The 21,325-nt window shown below is 37.9% G+C and overlaps 1 pseudogene; it reads left to right on the plus strand.

Annotated features, from left to right (window-relative positions):
• Nucleotides 1–12,579: 12,579 nt before the first annotated feature.
• Nucleotides 12,580–13,778, plus strand: LOC143853746 (lipid phosphate phosphatase 2-like; annotated as a pseudogene).
• Nucleotides 13,779–21,325: the final 7,547 nt, after the last annotated feature.

The following is a 21,325-nucleotide window of genomic DNA, read 5'->3' on the forward strand; positions in this document are numbered from 1 at the left end:
CGACACCTCCCTGGAAATCAATTAAGTTTCCAGTAACCAATCGGCGGTCACCTGAAAAACCCCGGTCGACCGACCCTGTCTTAAAACTCTTTTTATATTTAAAATTAAAAACTTGTAAAACATTTTAATTTCCAAATACTACTTTGCATTTTGAGAATTCTCTAACAGGATCATCACTATGTTTTTGCTAACTTTCTTTGGAATGACTTTTTGTTACTAAAAAATAAGAAACATTTTTGGAGTCTCCAAAATGACAGTCATGAGACTAGTTAGAGAACATAGCCTTAGTGTCTTTAGTCCTACTTCATTGAGAGTGTCACTCTTTATTTAAGGCAAACCTTTCACTCTTTAGGGGTGTGATGGGGGTAAAAACCGACGCCCAATAGAAGGCGGACACATGGCACGGTGGGCTCAGTCGCACCAAGGACAAAGGGGTAATTTCACAATTCATATGCGAGCACTAAAAAAAGCCTTAAAGCTGCAAGTCTAAAACACAACCTCCAGAGAGATTTCTCGAAACCCATGATTTCAGAATACTAACTTAATCTAGGAAAGATGTCCAGCCAATCAGGAAAGAGTCCTCCAAAGGCAATTTTTTCCTTCTGATCCAGGACCCTCATCCTATAAAAAGGACTCCAAAGCTCAAATGTACGAGTTCTACAACCATCCATTACTTTTTCCGGTGTGCATTTGTTTCTGTCACTTAGCATCATAGAGCCTTCCTAGAGTCCAAAACTCCGAGTGATTTTCTGATGGTTTGTTCATGAGCGCAGGTTGTTCGCTTGTCTCGAGAGCCATCTTAGCTACTTCCAAATTTCAGCGCAACAGGGTACAAGGATTGGATGCGATTGTAAACGAATGGTGTGGCCAACAAGGAAGGTGAGAGGAATGGAATCATTTATTTTACAATACCGACTGAGATTTGCTATCATGGGGGAAGGAATTTGGGTTTGAGATAAGGGTTGTTGGATTCATGGTTTCAAATCTTGGTTTAGGAATGCGTTTAATTTCTGTCCTCACCGAAGCTGAAATTTCGGCCGAAATTGGCCGAAATCAATTTAACGGCTATTTTATCTCGTAGGGAATTTTGACCAAATTACGAAAATTTCGGTATTTTCAGTTGAAATTTCGAGATAATATTAAATAGTTATCAAAAATCTAGAATTTTGAATGAAACCCTTGAATTTTGGATGAAATTTCGGATAAACAAAATTTAGACTGAAATTTCAAAATTTCAGCCGAAATAAACTACGTATTACCAATTTCGGTTTCGGTTTCCACTGAAACCTGAAATTTCGGTCGGTCCGAAATTACTGATTTCGGTTAAAATTTAAAACCATGGTCGTAACAAACAACATTCTATTGTGGTTGGTAAGGTGGGATCGAACCTGCAACCTCAAGGTTTGGATAGAAAGCTACAGGTTCGAGCCAACGTAACAACGAACGTGCTCCGAAACAGGGATTCCGCTAACCCTCATTTTCCAGCTTATTCTCGAAAAAAGTGGCAGTAACATTTTTAGGGACACTTACTTCTAATGAAATGGGAATAGTTATTTAAGGGGGGTTTAGTCGTGGTGGATTTTAAAGGTTGTGTGAACTCTCACAAATTGTCCGTGACAATTGAGAACTTCAACTTTGAATGTGCGGACATCAAGGTCATTGAACTTTGAGGGAAACTGTTCATGACACTTTCGGTTCGTGTAAAATTCAGTTAGCAACTTCATGATTTATGTAAAACACATTCTGTCTCTTGATTTATGTCCAAATTAGATGCCAAGCCATCCAACACTCGCGAGGAATTTTGTAATCTTGGGTCAAGAGAACAGGCTGTTGATAACGTGTCAGAAATTTTGCCAAAAAATATTGATTTTTATGCTGATACAGATCTAAATGTATAATGATATATTTCAGCACAATTGGAGAGAATAGGAGAGGAAGAAGGTCTAAAATCGAATTAGGGTTTCAAAACCAGAAAACTCCGACCAAAACCCTAAAAATGAAAAAAAAATTATAGAAACCAAGAAGAAGGAAAACCCTATGCTAGCTGAAATCCAAAAAATGAAGGGACAGAGTAGGAAAGGAGGAGGGAATTAGGGTTTCATTCTTTCAAGCTTTGAAACTGGAAAGAAAAGGAGTGCCCGAACTCGTTAGTTTGCTGAGAGGGATGGAGAGAGAGTAGCCCTGCTCTTTAGCCTTGATGTGGGAGGTCCAATCCCAGATCTAACAACTCAGAAAAGAGAGCGATGGTGTGTTTTGCCACCCGCCACCACTGCGCGCGCGCGCGAGAGAGAGAGAGAGAGAGAGAGAGAGAGAGAGAGAGAGAGAGAGAGAGAGAGAGAGAGACGGAAACGGTCTGTGCGAAAGGAAGGAACGGTCTGTACGAAAGGAAGGAGGAGGGCTGTAGGAGGCATGGGATGTTTGGTCGGTTGAGGGTACTAGGGCTTGAGAATATGGAAGAAATGTTCGACGGCTGGGATCTTTCAAATACCACATATTTTAGCGTGACAATCTATGGCTAGTTTTAATATATATGTGGGACTTTAAGGCCGCGTCTAGTTAAAAGTTCGCCCGTTTGGAGAACTTGCGACTAATGGGTAATTTCATTGTGCCCAAAAATTGACGCCCACGACTAACACGGGACACGTGAAGTCCACCAAAAGTAGCGAAAATCCCTTGCCATTAACCCCCCTAAGTGCTAAGAAAACAAGATTAATTTATCATTTTTAATTCCTGAAAAGAGAAAAAAAATAGAGAAAAAGAGATCATTTTTTCATTGGAGAATGTGTTGCTCTGATTGTAGTGGAAAGCAATTCGAGGAATGGTGTTGGAAACAGCTAATCCCACAATAGATCTCCCAAACTCCAAGTCCTCGATTCCCAGTTCCCACACAGTTTTCCAACTTTTCTTGGGAAAGTGATATATTCGCACCCTTTTCTTCCCCGGGCCACCCCTTATTGTGTATTTCTCATGATGAGCTGACGCTTCTCTCTGTGGTGATCATGGCCGTTTCTTCGTGAGGATAGCAAGGAAGAGTTTATTTTATACTTGAATAGGCTTTACTATCCTTTGTTTATGTAGTCCTCAGCTATACTATATAAGTTGGATAAGCAATCCCAAGAATTTGTTTCGAGAAATTTGTTTTTTGAAGCAAGATAACCAGTGACAAGAACGCCTTATCTTAAGATTTCTATCAATAGGCCCAAAAGGGCACTTTTTAATTTACTCTAAAATTGGAGGGCTAGGATATTGCGATGAAAATTAAATGAAAATTTAGTAGGTCTAATGATATTTGCACTACCATGTTTTAATAATGGAACAAACTCAGCTTGTCTTTTCCCTTTTTAATTGGCTTTGAGAGCTTTTTGGGAATTCCAATAACCATTGAAAGCCGAATAGACAAGCTAAGTTGTGCAATTATTAAAATAGCGTGGTGCCAGCTTAAGTAGCCTTTAGTAAGAGAGATTTATGGACCTGATCATTATACATGTGACAGTGGACCCATGCCATAATAGAAAGGGTTCTTCTCATAAGGGGAAAGTCCCCATATATTGCTTAGGGCTGCACATTTAACCGCCTAAACCGATAAACCGAACCGAACCGGGCCTTTCGGTTTGGTTCGGTTCGGTTTTTAGTGGCATTGGTTCGGTCACGGTTTCAGTTTTCCATAAACCGTTTGGATCGGTTCGGTCACGGTCGAGGAAAAATTTTAACCGGAAAAACCGAACCGAACCGATGGACCAATGGTATTTTTGCCATTTTTTTATTTTTTGTTATAAATCATATATATATCATTTTTCTTTACTTAGCACACCCAAATCTAATGTATTTAACTAGAAAGCGAAGAGACCGACCAAAATGGGTAGTTCCAAGTAAATAAATGGGCGGAAATATAACACCAAAGACCAAAAGAATAAAAGTAGCAGCAATCCAACTCAAGGAAATCGGATAAACCGTGAACCGAACCGAACCGATCCGGTCAAGATCGGTTTGGTTCGGTTCGGTTACGGTTTGGAAATTTTCCAAACCGATGGCATCGGCTCGGTTTAAGAAATCCCCCAAAACCGAACCGGACCGAACCATGTGCAGCCCTAATATTGCTTGATAATGTAACAACTTTGCCTAAATTTAGAAATTATAAATAAACCCTCGTATCTTACATAATTTCAACATCCCTTAACTAAGAAAGTGATGAAATCTTTGGACAAAGAAACTGTCTAGATTATTATTATTATTTTTGAAAAAAAGGAAAGAGAGAGAGAGAGAGAGCACAATGAAGGTGTTATGGCCATTTTGAGCTTTGGCATGCTAATTCCATACGAACAGTGTCATCTATTTTAAAAAAAAAGTTAGCACAGTCATGTTAAAAAAGGGACTTGCTGGCGTCCATCGCAAAAGGCATTTTGTGGATGGCCATTGCATGTCAGAGCAGCCACACAGGCTCACTTTTCAGCGGATTTTGTCTTCATTCACTCTGACTTGCGTTTGCGATAGACGCTAGCAAATTTTGTTAAAAAAAAGTACCAAATGAAGGCAAGTAGGAGGCTGTGTCACATCTTGCAACTAAGTACGTTGCCACAAATCAGCCATTCCCTTCCCCGTGAATGGCTGAGATTAGTCTATCTGAAAAACATGTTTTTTAATCTCAGCCAATCACACTGATTTCAGGTGACATACTTGGTCACGGCTGATTGAGGTGAAATTGGAAAGTAGTTACTAAAAGTAGGGGTATTTTAAACTGTATAGGGGAGGCGATTAAAAGGGATTAAGCTAGGCAAATTCACGAAAAGCCATTTCAGGGCTCACTTTTGGGGGAGAGAAAATAATCATTCAAGAGATTTTAAATTCCTAATGTACTATTGAGACGTACTTTTATAGTTATCGCGTGGGAATAGCCACATCGAATGCTTATGGCTCTAGAACGTCCTATTAGGAATATGAAGTTAAGCGTGCTTGAACCAGAGTAGTGCTAAGATGGGTGACAACGTATTTTTATTATGAGTTTTTATGTGTTGTGTGTGCCTGAAGTCTAATATTTTACAAAAAGTATAGTGGCCCCTTTTCATAGGATGATCCAAACCGTTCATTAGTTGGCCCACAACGTTAATCGGTTGAATAGCATAGATCATCTCCATAGGATGGTCCTAACCCTCCATTATATAGGCTGTAACATCCTATGAAGTGGGTCCCACTGTACTTTTTGAAAAATAATGAACAGTACTCTTTGAAAAATAATGGACAGTCTGGACTTCATGCGCACATGACATGCAAAATAGAAAGGGAAGAGAAGACGTGTGAGAAACCCACCTGGTGTGTACATTATTTTGAGACTCTGGACGAGTAAGAAATTATTGAGGACATTGGGTGGGGATAGACTTAGGTGGATTTTCCCTTTTCCTCTCCCTGGCCTAAGATAGTACGTAGATTGCATATTGCTTAAAAAATAAGAAGACAGGCCTTAGATTTTCTTGCTTAAACAAAAAGAATCTAAGGCCAAACCAGGAAAATAATGCAAAGATTTGTATTATATTCCTACATAGATTTATTCAAGTCTAAGGCCAAACCAGAAAAATAATATACAGAGATTTGTATTATATTCCTCCATAGATTATTCTTCTCCCTCAGTTTGGACCTGGTGGCTATTCCATCCGATAAAAAGGAATAAATTCCTTTATCATCAAGAATTTTAAAAGGCTACTGACATTGCTGCCGTATTTTATTAATATAAGAAACTCTGCTTGTCTTTCCCCCTTCAATTCCCTTATGAGTAGGGGTGGACATGGTTCCGGTTCAATATGAAGAACCGAACCAAACCGTTCTGGGATTTGGTGGCTCAGTTCCGAACCATTTTGTTTCCAGTTCGGTTCTGGGTTTGGGTCTTGGAACCTAGAACCGAACCTTTTAAGAGACGGAGTTTTAATTTTTTACAATTTTTCTTTTGACTTGAGAACCGAACCGTCTAGAAGAGTGTAGATAATGAAACAAGAGTCAAGGGATCAAGCCTAGCCGTTCATACTTAAATGTCTACATATTCTTGTATAGAGCATCAGAGCATAACTAGTATGGTTCTGGTTCTAGTTTGGTCCTGGTTCTGATTCAGTTCCTTAGATAAGTTATTCAACAAAAAAATTGAAAAAAAAAACAAGTTGGGTAAACCCAGAACCGAACCGAACCGAACCGATCAAGTTCGGTTCTAGTTCTAGATCGGTTCTATGGTTCAATGGTTCGGTTATGGTTCCCAATTTTGGGAACCGATTGGTATTGGTTCGGTTCTGGGTATACCCCGGAACTACAAAGAACCGAACCATGTCCACCCTTACTTATGAGACCTTTTTGAGAACTGTTATAACTCTTTACAACTGTTTAAATAATAACAGACAAGCTTAGTTAGTGTATTTATCAAAATATTTTAGTGCCAACATCAATAACCTTTAAATTTGTTAGTTTTTATCAGCTTTTGACAAGATTTATTACTTTAAAAAAAGAAGATTCACTGGAAAACGTGAACAGTAGGGATTTTTTTTGGAGTCTTGAATTCTGCTATTTGATAATAATAAAGGGTTAACAGCTAATTTAGTAAAAAAGAAAGATGATCTTTTTGGCCATGTTTGGATGATTCTAGACCGTTGATCAAGCACGGTGAAAAAGACGTCCTTTAAGATTAAGCCATTGAGTTTTACACTTTTTCGTTTGGCATTGGACTTGGACCCACCGGTTTGTCTTGTGACCATCAGATCGTCAATCTTGATCACTAAGCACGTATGCCACGATTGCATGAGTCGTGGTAGGTTTCTTTTACAAGACACAAACAATCTTTGATGTCTTTCAGTGGTGTGTGACAAACCAAAGAATCCCAAAGTAATCGAATTCCATAAAAATTTAATTCCTAGAGAACTCAAATATTAAAGGTACCAATTGTAAATGATTTTCACTGTTTTTGTACGTAATTGAATTTCTTGGGGAATTTGTCCGTTTGGTTGCTGGTATTTTTTTGGTTCTTGGGACTTTTGTGGAAAAAAAAACTTCCTTGGAGATTGGTGGGGAAAAGTAACTCCCTGAAGTATCCTGGTAAAATAAAAATCCTATGTTTGGCTGACCGGACTCGTGGGAAAAAAATAATCTCGGTAAAATAAAAATCTTACTTTTGTTTGGTTGCTTGAACTGTTGGGAAGAAAAAAGTTCTTCGTGGTTATTTTGGTTCCTCGGATTTTGTGCAGGACTATGTTGGTTCATGATTTTTTTTTCCAGCTTTGGGTATCGTGCGGGGTTATTTTGGTTCATGAGATTTTTTTTTTCTAGCTTTGTCCACTAGTTGTACCATTTTATACGTCTCTCTCTCTCTCTCTCTCTCTCTCTCTCGTTCGTTAGTAGGATCCAAAATAAGGATTTTTGGCTTCCCACTCTATTTCTTTACTGCCCTTCAGTCATTTCTTCCGCCAATCTTGTTTTCCCCTGTTTCTGCTGTCGATTAGGTTTTTTAACAAGCATGAATGGTTTGGCATTAACTTTCGTCAATCCGTATTGAAACTGTGGTAATTTCTTGATCTTTAGCTGTTTCAAGGTTTCTTTCATTTGAAAAATGAATTGGGTCTTGTCCTTTTCAGCTTTTCTTTGCTTATAGCGTCCTCTATTCTCTTGGGAAGGTGTCATTTCATCGTTTTTAGCATAGTTTAGTTTAATTTCCTTACAGAAAAGGAGATGGGGAGATGGGTTTTTCTGTTGGCATTTGAAAGTTACTGTTGGAGGAGATATTTGTTAGGTGCCTAACCAATACTCCAAAAGGTCCAGAGCTGGTGGAACATGTTAGGGTAGGCTCTTTAAACCTGTCTCATACCAGGCTGGGTCCCACCTAGTCTCATACCTAGGCAGGCACCCACTCATGACCGCCGTCGACTGCGGACCACTCTGTGGCTGCTTTCACCCTGGTATTTTTTAGGTAGCCCTATCCAGTCCGTGGAAACTTCACTCTGGTGGCTTTCACTTTGGCTTTTTTACTAGGTAGCCCTTTCTAGGTAGTTCTCCCCACAAGTTGGCCCTTTCGTGACTCGAACACGGGATGCGATGTGGTGGCTGCTCTGATACCAGAGCTGATGGAATGCATTAGGCCCTTTAAACTTGTCCAATACCAGGCTGGGTCTCACCCAGTCCCATACCTAGGCCGGCCACCAGGCCCACACTCAGGTCCGTAACAATATTACAGAAAACTGCTGGGTTTAGAGCTGTTTGTGGGCTTTCTTGTTGGGAGATAAATTACATGTCTTGAAATGAGGTGGGATCTGTTCTTTTGTTTAGAAAATTGGGGGTTATTTTCCTATGTGTGCCAAGCTTGTTTAACTAGGCTCTGTTCTACAATTTGAGTGGACGAATAATTAGAAAACGAGGTAGGAACAGTACCTTCTCAATTTACTATTCACTTGTATTAAGGAGCTGATTTGCATCTCTGTTGTATTACGGAGCCTACTTCCCGTGCTATATTCTGCTTCCTTAATTTCACATAAGTTCACCCACACTCCTCCCTCTTTAATTGTTTGAATTTTAACCAGAATATTTGAGTGTTCAAGAAACGTATTGTACATAAGACCAGCTCCATACAGTTGAACAACCTGCCTAAATATTGCTTTAGTGCTAGGTTTTCATTGTAAAAGTATTGAAAGTTTAATACTAAATCATAGTACTTATTTGTTTTGTTTTTGTGGTTCTATCACATAATTCTTGTTTGCAAATTTAGTGAATCAATGAACCAATTAATTGCTATCTGAACCTAGCAAACAATGTTAGCTAACAAATTGTAGATTTTGAGCTGCGAACCAAACTCGAATTGAACTGAAACATGAACCTGACAAATATGATCTACCCTTCTTGATTCATGAAAGAACATAGGGAAGATAGGCTGTTCGTCAACTCTAATATAATGCTAACAGAAATGACAGACAATGGTACCATGTAGACTGTCCTTTAATCATTATGTTGTGGATAATGTACTTGTTCGAACATAGGGAAGATAGGCTGCTCGTCAACTCTATATTCCTTCAAAGTAGAAGCTTCAAGGCTTTAAAGTATAAAATATCATCTATACCAAAGGTGCCTTACATAACCCAGCCCTCCTAGCTTATATAGGCATGCATTAAAGACTTGGGACGCTTGTAGACTTGAAATATTAAATGCATTCAACTGAGGAACAATTTACAATGTGCTTAAAAAAGTAACACATGGTTCCAATGCATTCAACCTTTGGAAATTCCTATTCTTATAAGTCATTACAACCAAGGTCATGGATCTATCTTTAATCATATATCAACCAATCAAAATAATATCACACAATATTTTAACTAATATCTGTTACCCGAACTTCATTCAGAGCATACAGAACTTGACCAACACACCTTCGGACTGCATTTGGAGGTATCGCTAATCACATCTAAACAACCAAAAACAGGGTGAAACACCCACCAACCAGGATGACTATCGTTGTATGGGTGGTAAATAGCAATAAATCGAGAAGAAACTCCACATAATTGTGCTACACACCGAGCACAATAACAAACACTTGCTTTGTTGCATTCATTTTTAAGGAAGCATCCCAATATGCCAAATTTGAAAACCAAAGTCAAGAAAAAACAATGTTGAAATATCTTTGAAAGTTCAACTACCACACCTCCCATCTTCAACCCAAGGTTGCCAGAGCGGGAAGCGGGAAGCGAAGGCTCTCAGAAGATAGGAAGCAGAAAGCGTGAAGAGTCGGATAATTTTTTTAATAGTTACATATTTAAAAAAAAAAAAAAAAAATTACTAACAAAATATAAGAAATAATTATATGAACCAAATATTTAAAAAATAATTTTTATTAAAAGATCCAACATTTACTTAAAGGAAAATCATTAGCAGCTGAAATGCCTGTGTTGACTAGTCTGTTAACCAGTGCGTTGACAAGAAGAAAAAATTTTAGAAACCAAATTATGAGATTTTTTTTACCGGACTTTTAAGATATAATAATGTTTGGACATGATAGAATTTATGAATTTTTAAAATTTGAAAAATACCCCATCGTTTGGAAGTTAAGATTTTGACCCGATCCGTTTTTTCGAATTTTGTACTAAAACTAGAAAGTTAACTTTTTATCCTTTTAGATTTGGGTCTTGAAACTATATTCAAATGGGGGTTATTCCCTTATTTACATGTAATTCATGAGTACTTAAATGACTTTATATGTAAATACTAAGAAGACAACGAGAAGAGAACTAGCAAGAGACAAGGAGGGTAGATAGGAAACGCGCTTCCCATAGTGGGATATGCGTTTCCCATAGAGTGGGAATCGAATTTTCCATATAGTGGGAATCACGTTTCCCACGTTTCCGAAACGGGATTCCCAAAAATCGGGGAATCGAGAAGATTCCCGTTTCTGAATCGATTTCAGGGAATCGAGATTCCCCATTATGAGTAGAGATTCCTGCTTCCTTGCTTCAACCAATTATCACACCAGGAAAAGTAGTAGGAGATCTATGGACTTCTCACTAAATCTTGAATTTCCAATTTTAACTTTAGAAATTCCTTGAAACCTACATATCAGGAACCAAACCATTGAGAAAAATTATGCAAGAACCAGAAAATCCGTACGACCTAAAGATCAATCAAATGGTTGAGTTGTGCCGACTGGCCATGTGGCTGCTAACATTAGCTATGCGGTTTTTGAGGTCACTCCTAGTCGTTAGTGTCCTCTTCTTACCATTTGGTAACAGATGATGATCGCTTGTTCTTGGTTCTTATTCATGATTGAAGATGGAGGGAGATAAAGAGAAATCATGAATATCAAGGCTCTGATACCATGTTAAAAGCTGAAGATGAAGATTGAGGAAAGCAACATTAGGGACTTTCTCAAAACTTGCATTATTTATGAGAGCATTTTACAATTTACAAGAGCTGGACTAATTAGTCAATAATTAGGACCAAGAAGGAAATGTGGAAACAAGGTGAAGACGTATCGACCGTTCATCCAATAGTAATATTGCTTCATTCTGCTTCTTCGGATACGAAATTACATGCAAAAAACACAGCCATTGTCATACTGAGTCCTAAGTTTCAATGTTGCAAAATTAAAATCAAAAGGGTAAAATAATAAAACTATTTATGATTGCAAATCTCAGCTTGGGATGGATAAGAGAATGATGAAATGGATGGTCATGAGATGAACCTACTGTTGATGTCTCATGAGTTACAAATGCACTATAACAATTCATGAATGGTTTCAAGTTATGAGATAGTGCAGATTACAGTTTAGTCTCGTCGCTAGAGCATAATAGGTGGGTGGCACAAGTCATTGTGGTGATAGGTAACCATGGGAAGAGCTTGTGGCCGGGGTAGTTGTTATATTTGGTTAAGATATCTAAAAAATCAAGGATATGTCCTTTAAAAAGATTTAGCAACTTTTTTGCTGATTGTGTCCTTGGAATATCTAATGTGGAAAGGCAAAGACTTGGAAGGTGCCAAATAATGGGGAATGATCTAGAAAGAAGCCTTCCTGACATCCAGCACTGATAACTGATTAGATGAAAAAGAGCACTGTAGCACCCCTGCATGAGAAAAGCATTCTCTAACTGGTCACGAAGAAAATTATCAAAGAACCTCGGGTACCATTTGGACTCGAGTAAAACAGTTCATCAAAAAAATTCTTTTATCTGGGTTCTTTAATGAAATCAACGCCATTTCGACTGGAGAATGAGTCACTTCTTATTGCCTGTTATCGGAATGCTGGAAAATCTCTGAATTGTCCTTCTGGCCTTTTTGTTGGAAAAGTTGCCTTATTTTCCACCCACATGGGTTACTTGGGACAAAGGCAAAGGCTTAATAGAGTTGAGTTGAGTTGTATGGGTTACTTGGGTGGGAAGGCAAAAGGCAAAATAAGAAGGGTAATATTTTTAGGTTTTGGAAAACTAAAGTATTAAATACAGCTCTTGAAACCCACGAACAGTGTGCGGTGCTGCAAGAGGCTTGGGGTGTGTTCGGCTACCTAAAGGGTATAGAGAGAGAGAGGGTTTCATATTATTCAAAAAAGAAAAGAAAAAAGAAGAGGGTTTCATCTTGGGTTTTCTCTCAGATATTCTCTTGTGGGTTTTTCTCGGGTTTCTCTTGTCTATGGTCTTGGGTGAGAGAATCAAGGAAAGGATTGCGGGTTTTGGGTTAATCCATTGTAATCCTTGTATATTGTTTTTTTCATAGTGGAAGATCGTGTTTCTCGCCCGTGGATGTCGGCTTGGCCGAACCACATAAAATCTCGGCATTCATCTTGTGGCTTGTGTTTACTTTTATCTTTTACGTTTATTTGTGCATTATCGGATCGGATTTGCCAGACAGATTTTCTCAACAAGAACCTGGTTTGCTATTGGATCGTTGCATCTACTGTAGGAACATTTAATATCATTTGCATCACATTACATCTATCTCTCGTTCAAACGACTGCCGCATTTCTAGTTTCTCTGTTGGATGCTTTTGGTGGAAATTATTGTCTGTGACCGTGCCCCATTCAAATTCTCAAGGACATGTCACACTAATTTTCATTTGCTTCTCCGTGTGTAATAGCAGGACAAAATGAGAGAAATTCAGTTTATGCTCACACAATAAAATCCCATGGAATCAAAGTGGCAAGGTCACACATGCACGATTGGCTTACACTTATTCTACTTGCACTTATATATGGAGTTCTGAATGTTATTCATCCATTTTACTGCTTCGTTGGGAAGGAAATTATGGATGACCTTAAATACCCTCTCAAAAGCAACACCGTGCCATCTTGGGCAGTTCCATTAGGTTTATCTATATTATATGTGCAGTGACATTATCATTTAAAGGACTTGGATGCCTCATGTACATATTGATCTCTCGTAAAAGGTGTCATTTATTCCATTTTTACCCTGATAAATCAGATGATTTCAGTAGTTCTGCCAGTTGCCATTATCATAGCTTTCTACTTTCGTAGAAAAGATGTCTATGATCTGCACCATGCGATTTTAGGTAATTATTGTTTTGATATTCATAGCCTTACTATGAATAAGTAACTTTTTTTACTATGAATTTAAGGAACATTTAAAATTTGAGCTGCTAACATGACTATTGTTTGCAAGAGCAGGCCTTTTGTTTTCTGCACTATTAACAGGGGTTATAAGGAATGCAATCAAGGAAGCTGTTGGTCGACCTCGACCAGACTTCTTTTGGCCTTGTTTTCCTGAGGGAATGGAAGTAGGTTCATGGAAATAATTGCACTTTCTTTGATTAGTAGTTCTTAAATCTTTATTTTTTGCCTTATTTAGGGGGTTGATATTTTAAATCCCCCCACACCCTCTTTTTTTCATTTCTACCCAGTTTTTATTGGTCTATCTTTAAAATATAGTTCTTGATTTTCCCACATGAACTGAGAGAGAGAGAGAGAGAGAGAGAGAGAGAGAGAGAGAGAGAGAGAGAGAGAGATTTTTAAATGCCATTTTATTCATTTTGTAATACATCATATAAGTGGCATAAGAACAATAAAGAGGGGGTGCATCATCCAACAAAGGAGGTGCTATGTCATCGTCCTTTAATGTTGACATATTTAATATTCAGCATTCTTGAAAAGGGTACTAATTGATATCTAACTTCCACAGGCATACAATAATGTCACAGGTAATGTTAATTGTCATGGAGAGGATCCTGTCATTAGAGAAGGACATGAGAATTTCCCAAGTGGACATACTTCATGTAAGCAGCATTATCTTATCATATACCCTTTTGCTCGGTACTTGCATTTTGCATAACCTGAGCAGAAATCAAATTATATAGTGGACAGTAGAAATATGACTTCCAAACGAGAAAAGGCAAAAATATAACTTGGTTTAAGATTTGATGCTGATGCCTTTCGACTGAAAGAGTCAGTCATACAAACAATTATATTGGAGCTTATTGATCACTGGTAAACAAAGTTATATCAAGGTAATGTTGTTGCAACGATAATAGAGAGATAACAGTAAAGCAAAGTACATGCGAAAAAGGAGATACATTCATTAATCTGACCAATGTTTTCAATAACTTAGTTATGCTTTGAAAATACTAAATCATAGATTATATATATATATATATATATATATATATATATATATATATATATCGACCTTTTCAATGGAGAAGATTATTTTTGGGTCAGAAGCAAATTGTGCATTTTGTTGAAAGCATCATAATGTAAGTTTGAAGGGAAAACAGTGTGCCATTTTATCGAACACTCGAAATGGCAAGTAACAGAAGATTATAATACTCTTTACTAATAATAAACAAATACACCTATGATCTATCTACCACTAACTACCAATTTTGATAGATTCTGTCTTCAAAAAGACACAATAATCTCAATTGGAGAGATGGCTTTGTTGACAACATTATGAGACAAAACTAAATCATCCCTAGTGCTCGTGTCATGAGCCCGCTGAGAGAGAGAGAGCCATGAAAAAAGAACAGACCTGGGAACCATAGTGGTTATAAATATGTGAGAAGAATAGCAGAAACTGTGATAATTTTCTCAGTTGAAAACCTCATCAGTACACGGGGGTTTTTGTTATGAAATTTCTACATTTTCACTTTTTTCATATGATTTTACCAAGATAGCCAAAGTTTAGATGGATCAAAGACATATTTGCGTGAAATTTGGGACAGATGCCTTGAATTGCATGACAACAGTGAAATAAGAGATCAAATGGTGTGGCATTTAAGATCTAACCTTGCATCTTGAATGGACATAAAGATGTGTCAAATATCAATAAAAGCAAAGTGGAAAAGAATGGAGAAAAGTGATAGATGAAAAGAGCAATCAGTTAATTAAGGCAACTAAAAGGGGTCGTAGAAAGACGGGAAAAGAAAAGGATGCATAGTGAATTAGTGCTATTTTTCTAGAAGTGAATAGTTCCAATTTATGAGTAGATTTCAAATGACCAATAAAAAAAGAAGGCATGTTTAAATCATATAAAAAACAGTGGAAAATCGGTGGGAATCACCGAGCCAAACAATTGTTCGCTAATTTAAGTATTTAAAAACCCGAGTTTCATAGACCACACTCTTTTTAAATACAACATATACCTGATTATCATGTTGTAACTGTGCTGGCTGAAGCATCGCTTGAAATATAGTGCAAAGAAACACATCCAGAGACAGGGTGAGCTTGCATCCACATATGAAACACTTAAGTTTCCTGTTGTTTCTAAAACAGGGAAGGACTACCATATTGTGAGCAGGTATCAAATTTTTTTTAAAAAAAAAAAACACAGACAGAGTTCTCTTTGAAAAGTACATAGTTCTAAATTCTCTGCACATTTATAATGCAATTCAATTCAACCAAACAAATTGAAAAACTAATTTGTGAAACCAAATTGTGAAAAGGAAAAAGTAGAGGACGAAGAAGAAGCTGAGCAAAAGGCCTAAAAAGGAAAAAGTAGTAGAAGGAAAACAGAAGCCCTAAAAAACATAGATAGACTGAGTTCTAAATTATCTTGACATCTACCTTCGAATTCAATTTATCTAAACAGATAAATAAGTATTTTCTGAAACCAATTTGTGAAAAGGATTAAGTTTAAGAAGAAGAACATAAGGCCTAGGTACATGCTTGAATCGGCCTTTCTAACTAAACCCTTGAGACGTCTTCACAAAGTTCACTAGAAGACGCATTTGCTAAAACAATGAGAAGGACACTACAAAAAGAAAAAAGAGAAGAGAAGAGAAGCACATGTTTCATGCTAGAACCAAGTCTCATATCAGAAACCGACACATCCACATAAATGCACTTGTGTGGATCCATATAGTTAGATTAGAAATAAAAAATAATATATTTTCCATTAATTGAACGGTGTAAATACATGAAAATAGAAGACAAATATATTCAAATCTACATAATCATTGAAATTTAATTTAACCAAACAAATTTTTAAAAAAACAATTTACAAAACCAGCTTCTGAAAAGGAAAAAGTAGAATTTATGAAACCACAGACCCATATCCCATGAATTCAAATTTATTAATATCATTCAAATTTAGAATGAGAACATATAATGAAAGCAAAACACACTCAAATTAGATTAAGCAAGAAATGCTTGAATCGCTTCAGAAGTTAAACAAAACAAATTAATGAAATAAACATACCTTCGATCAACAATTCTGACTTCGTAATTCTCCTTATATTACTCTAAGCAATCCCAAAATACCACTTTATAAACTGAAAATCTTATGTTCTACTCACAGCAACATCGAGAAATCTGGAACATAGAAAGGGTAGGACAAAAAGCATCAATAAAGAGTCATTAGAGGCAAAATACAGGTTTATACAGTCAATGAAAATCTGATATTCTACTGACAGCAATGTCAAGAAATGTGGAACTCGTGAGTCAATTTGAAATTTAAAAAAACAACAGACACACATTTTTAAATTCTCTTCACATCTACAATAAAATTAAATTTAACCTAACAAATTTCTGAAAAGGAAGAAGTAGATGATGATGATGAAGAAGAACAGAAGGCCTGACATTTATAATCAAATTTAATTTATGCAGAAAAAAAAGGACGCCTAGCTGGAGGTCTTGAAGGGTTTTTAGTTACAGGGTTCTGTACAAACGGAGGTAAGGGTTTGCAAGGATGACAGAGGGAGAGGGAGGGGCCTCACATATTAGGGAGAGAGAGAGAAAGGGGAACTGAGAAGACCTAAATCAAAATATATCTGACGAAGAGAGAGAGGAACACGGACACGTATTAGAGAGAGATGGGAGGGACGTGTGTGAAATCGGTGAGGATACGTAAGGTCATTACAAATCTTATGAATTTGAATTTTTAAGGGGCATAAAGGTAAACCATATGAGAGAGAACGGAGGAGAAAATTCGGGAGATAAAAAAGAAATTCCCTTTTCCGAGTTCCTATATTGTATTGTAGTAGATACATATAGAGAAAAATGATTGTGCGGTCGACCGCACCAAGCTTAGGTGCGGTCGAGGGCCCCAAACTCATATGGGCCCACTTTCCTAGGATGATCCAAAGCATTCATTTGAAAGGCCCTTACATAGATGGGGTATGTACAAAAAATCAGCTCCATAGGATTATCCTAACCCATCCATTTGTGGGAGAGGTTAGGATGATCCAATGGACCTGATTTTTTGTACACACCCTATTTATGATGGGGCCTTGCAAATGAATGGTTTTGATCAGCACAAAAAATGTGGGACCCATGTGTTGGGCCCTCGACCGCACCTATATTAGTTAAGTGAAGCTACACACACCGACGGCTTAAAATACAGTGGGCTCACATTGTTTGGGTGATCCAAACCATTCATTTGATAGGCCCTCACATCGATAGGGTGTGCCAAAAAAATCAGCTCCATTGGATGATCCCAACCCTTCAAACTGTGAAGGCAAAAATGGACAGATTTGTGAAGTTTTTTACACGTCCATTTTTGCCTCCAAAAATCATAGGGTTGGGATGATCTTAAGGAGTGGATTTTTTGGGCACACCCTATTTATGTGAGAGCCCGTCAAATGAATGGTTTGCATCACCCAAACAATGTGAGGCCCATTGTATTTTAAGTCGTCGGTGTAGCTAAGTTAGCTACACATACGTGTAGCTACACTTCTCTCTCTCTCTCTCTCTCTCTCTCTCTCTCTCTCTCTCTATATATATATATATATATATATATATATATATATATATAGGTTATAGACTTATAGTTATGGTTATGGTGAGATTTTATATGATGGGCGACCTTTACATGTAAAGGTTGGAGAGAGAAAACACCACCTCGCTTGATTTTAAATCCATCAAAAGCCCCCTTTTTTTTACTTTTCTTTGGATCTAAAATCAAGGTGGCAGGTTTTTCTCTCTCTTTGCCCTTGTGATTTCACGGTCGGTCACCATATAATTTCTCGGTCACACTAAGCATGTTTCTTTCCGTTTTCATTCATCTTTTTTTCAAGAAATGTTTTTTGGAAATGTTTTTCCACCCTACAAAATCGTTTATAGCTTTCAATTTGAGTTTGCCGAAATTTAATTTGCCGCTGAAGATGAAATTGTTGCCGACATTAAGTTCCCCGCCTTAAATAGAAATTGCCCCTTTAATTAAGGATTAAAGAAAAAAAAAAACCAAAACCGGACTCGACTCATATGGGTGCACTGTGACTTTCTTAAATATCTCTTGGATAACATAGAAAATTATTTTACAATATATTGATACAATTGTTTTCATTGAGGTCATCATGTCTGTTATGTGAAAATATAGCGTCCTTCTTCAAGTTAGACACTTGATGACATGAATTTAGAAATTTTTGGTTTGAAGATTTTTTTTTTTTTTTTTCCTACAAGCTTTAAAATTAGTCACTATCCTACACTAAAAAAAAATGAAAACTCGACCCCGACCCAACTTGAGAAACTATCTTGGGTAGGGTCGGGTTGAGTAATCTCCGATTTTCTTGTAAAAAATTACACCTGACCCGAGATAATTATGGGGTAGAGGTTAGGGTTTTGGAAAACCCGACCCACCCGACCTGAGTTGCAACCCTATTCCAAACTAGACCCGGCAAAAAGTGACCCGGACCCGCGGGTCCACCCGGCCCGCCCGTAAATTTACGGGTCCGGGTCACCTATTGGTGACCCGTTAGAAATTGACCCGCGGGTCCACCCGGCCCGTCAAAAGTGGGCCGGGTCGGGTGGACCCGCGGGTGCCCGTAGAAAAGTGCAAAAGATGGTTTTTTTCTTATAATTGTCATATTGTTTTACTTTTTTCCGTAGTTTTCTCGGTAATTGTCATATTTTATATGTAATTTTTTTACTTTTGACCTTTTTGCGGTAATTTTTCATTTCAAACTTACAAATTCTTTCAAAAATCCGTAATGATTACTTCTCTTTATTTTCTTTATTGCTAGCCACCTTTGCCCCAGACTGTACTTCACCCAATCTTTGCAGCAAAGGAGGGGCTACAAGCCGAAAAATAGCCCAGGAGAAGGTGGCTAGCAAATCCCTAAATAAAAAAAAACTCTTAAAAATTAAGTCAAAAATCCGGGTGACCCGTGGGTCGACCCGGCCCGTACGTGCCGGGTGCGGGTCCAATGTCGATGACCCGTAGAATTTTCCGGGTCACTTTGACCCGGCCCGTTTGACCCGGACCCGTACGGGTCGGGCCAAATCCGCCCCGCCCCGCCCCGTTTGCCAGGTCTATTCCAAACCCATGCATATGGGGGGAGGGGCGCGGTGGGGGCATCATTTTACACATATGAATGGGCCCTCCATCTTCACCATGCGGACAGTGGGACCCATCATTTACCTCAAAGTTTAGATGGCGTGGGGCCCATTTTTTTTTTTTTACACCTGTGCAAACGCAATCTTACATAGTTACATCCAAATGAATAAGACAAAATCTGGTAAAAAGTGAGCCAATGTGGTTGTTCTTTGCAGCAAAAGGAGCCGCGAAATGGCTTTTCGCAAATCCCTAAAAGCAAAGAAAATTATAGATTTTTTGAAAAAGAGAATATGGATAATGGAGATTTTATATGGTGTAAGCCCTTATAGTCCCGTATTTTTCAAGAAGTACTGTACGAACCAAATCATAGGATGATCCAAACCGTCCATGTGATGGAACACAATGTAAATAGGTTGCTACCCAAAAATTGTTTCCATCGGATGATCCTAGACCTCCGATCTATAGAGGTTTCCACAATATGCAGTTCCTCATAGATCGGAGGGCTGGGATCATCCTATAGAAATGGTTTTTTGGGCATAACCTATTATCGTTGTGGCCCATCACATGGACCATTTGGATCATCCTATAGTGGAGTCCGGACAGTACTTTTTGAGAAATACGGGACTATAAGGGCTTACACCATATAGAATCTCTGGATAATGAGTTTAAACCAGCGGTGGATAACTCATTTTCAATGTGTGGCACGTGGGTTGTGGGTCCTACCATGTGCCCATGCGTGCTGAGTTGGACTTTTTGGACCCCTTGACAATTATTGCTGGAGAGCTGATATAGAAAAATGTTAAAGGGGTGAATTTATCCTCAAGCAGTGCTTATTTTCACAGCATATTTGAAATTTTGCTTTTTTTCACTATTAGTAGCTAATTTGGAAATTGAAGGATTTGATCGGATCCGGATCCAAATCACAGTGCAAAAAGGGCTGCAAAAGTGAGAAATCCAAATCAAATGTTTACTGTACCAAGCGCAAGAAAAGAAACCCCGGGCTACTACCTGTTTAGCTACCAGGCTCTATTTTCATTTCAAGGAACGAACCTGTACCCAACGCAAGAAAAGAATTCCTCCTTGCCCAAGAAAATTAAACTATTGAAACCTTTTCATACACTCTTTCATGAGGCACATGCAACTACTCTGAAGCTAAGCTTTTCTCCCTTTCCAAGGATAACTCTAGGGGCTTCTTTGGATATCCTTGAAAATTACGTGCATGTGATCTTACATGCATATATATTAGTATTTGCTTGCATTTTTGGCCCACCCCATCAAAACATGATGTAAAATGGTGGGCCCCACCCTATGCATGGGTTTGAGTGGAGCTATCGGGGCCCACTTTATCAAAATATGGTGTAAAATGATGAGCCTCACCACACAAAAAACAGATAAAATCCCCCCCCCTCTCAAACCCAGAGCTAGCTGGTTCTCCCTGAAATGCGTTGAGGCGCAGTACCTGACTGGACATCTAGGAGTAAAGCACTGTTTTTCCACCCCTCTCTTATTCTAATGCCCCAAAGGAAATTTCTTTTGAATGAGCTCACACTTGTTCAAAGCGAAGGAAGGCTTATGAATCTCATACATTTAAAATCCCTTATAGCTAACGAATGTATTATAGGAAAGTGCCAGAGCTTCTGCGATCATTATTCGTCTGAACAATGTATGCTTTATGATTAAATTTTTTTAGGGTGAAAAGTCCTAGAGCTTAAAAATATAAGTATTCGATAACTATAAATAAATTAGGGATTTGCTAGGGTCCTTCGCAAAAGGCATCTCGAGTAAACAAATATTTCATAATTTAATTTTCATTGTCGCCAAACATGTCTAGAGAAGTAAGGGGTGCCGCAAGAGGTGCAAGGTTTTTTAATTGGGTATGTAAGCATTGATCTACTAGGATTTTGTAATGACTATTTTGCCTAATTATAAATATTTTCTACCACTAAAATTAGAAGGAAAAGAAAAGAAATATACATATATAAGGGTGTTTTTGGCAGAAGAAGTCTTCTAATAATTTACTTTATTTGCAAAAAGAGTCTTCTAGTTTGATCGTTTGTAAATAGAGTCAGCACATTTGAGGGAATTTTGCAAGTCAGGTCATGCTATAA

The sequence above is a fragment of the Tasmannia lanceolata genome, unplaced genomic scaffold, assembly GCF_043159265.1.
Source record: "Tasmannia lanceolata isolate RefF3 unplaced genomic scaffold, GAP_Taslan_0.1 ptg000020l, whole genome shotgun sequence".
NCBI classification, from domain to species: Eukaryota; Viridiplantae; Streptophyta; class Magnoliopsida; order Canellales; family Winteraceae; genus Tasmannia; species Tasmannia lanceolata.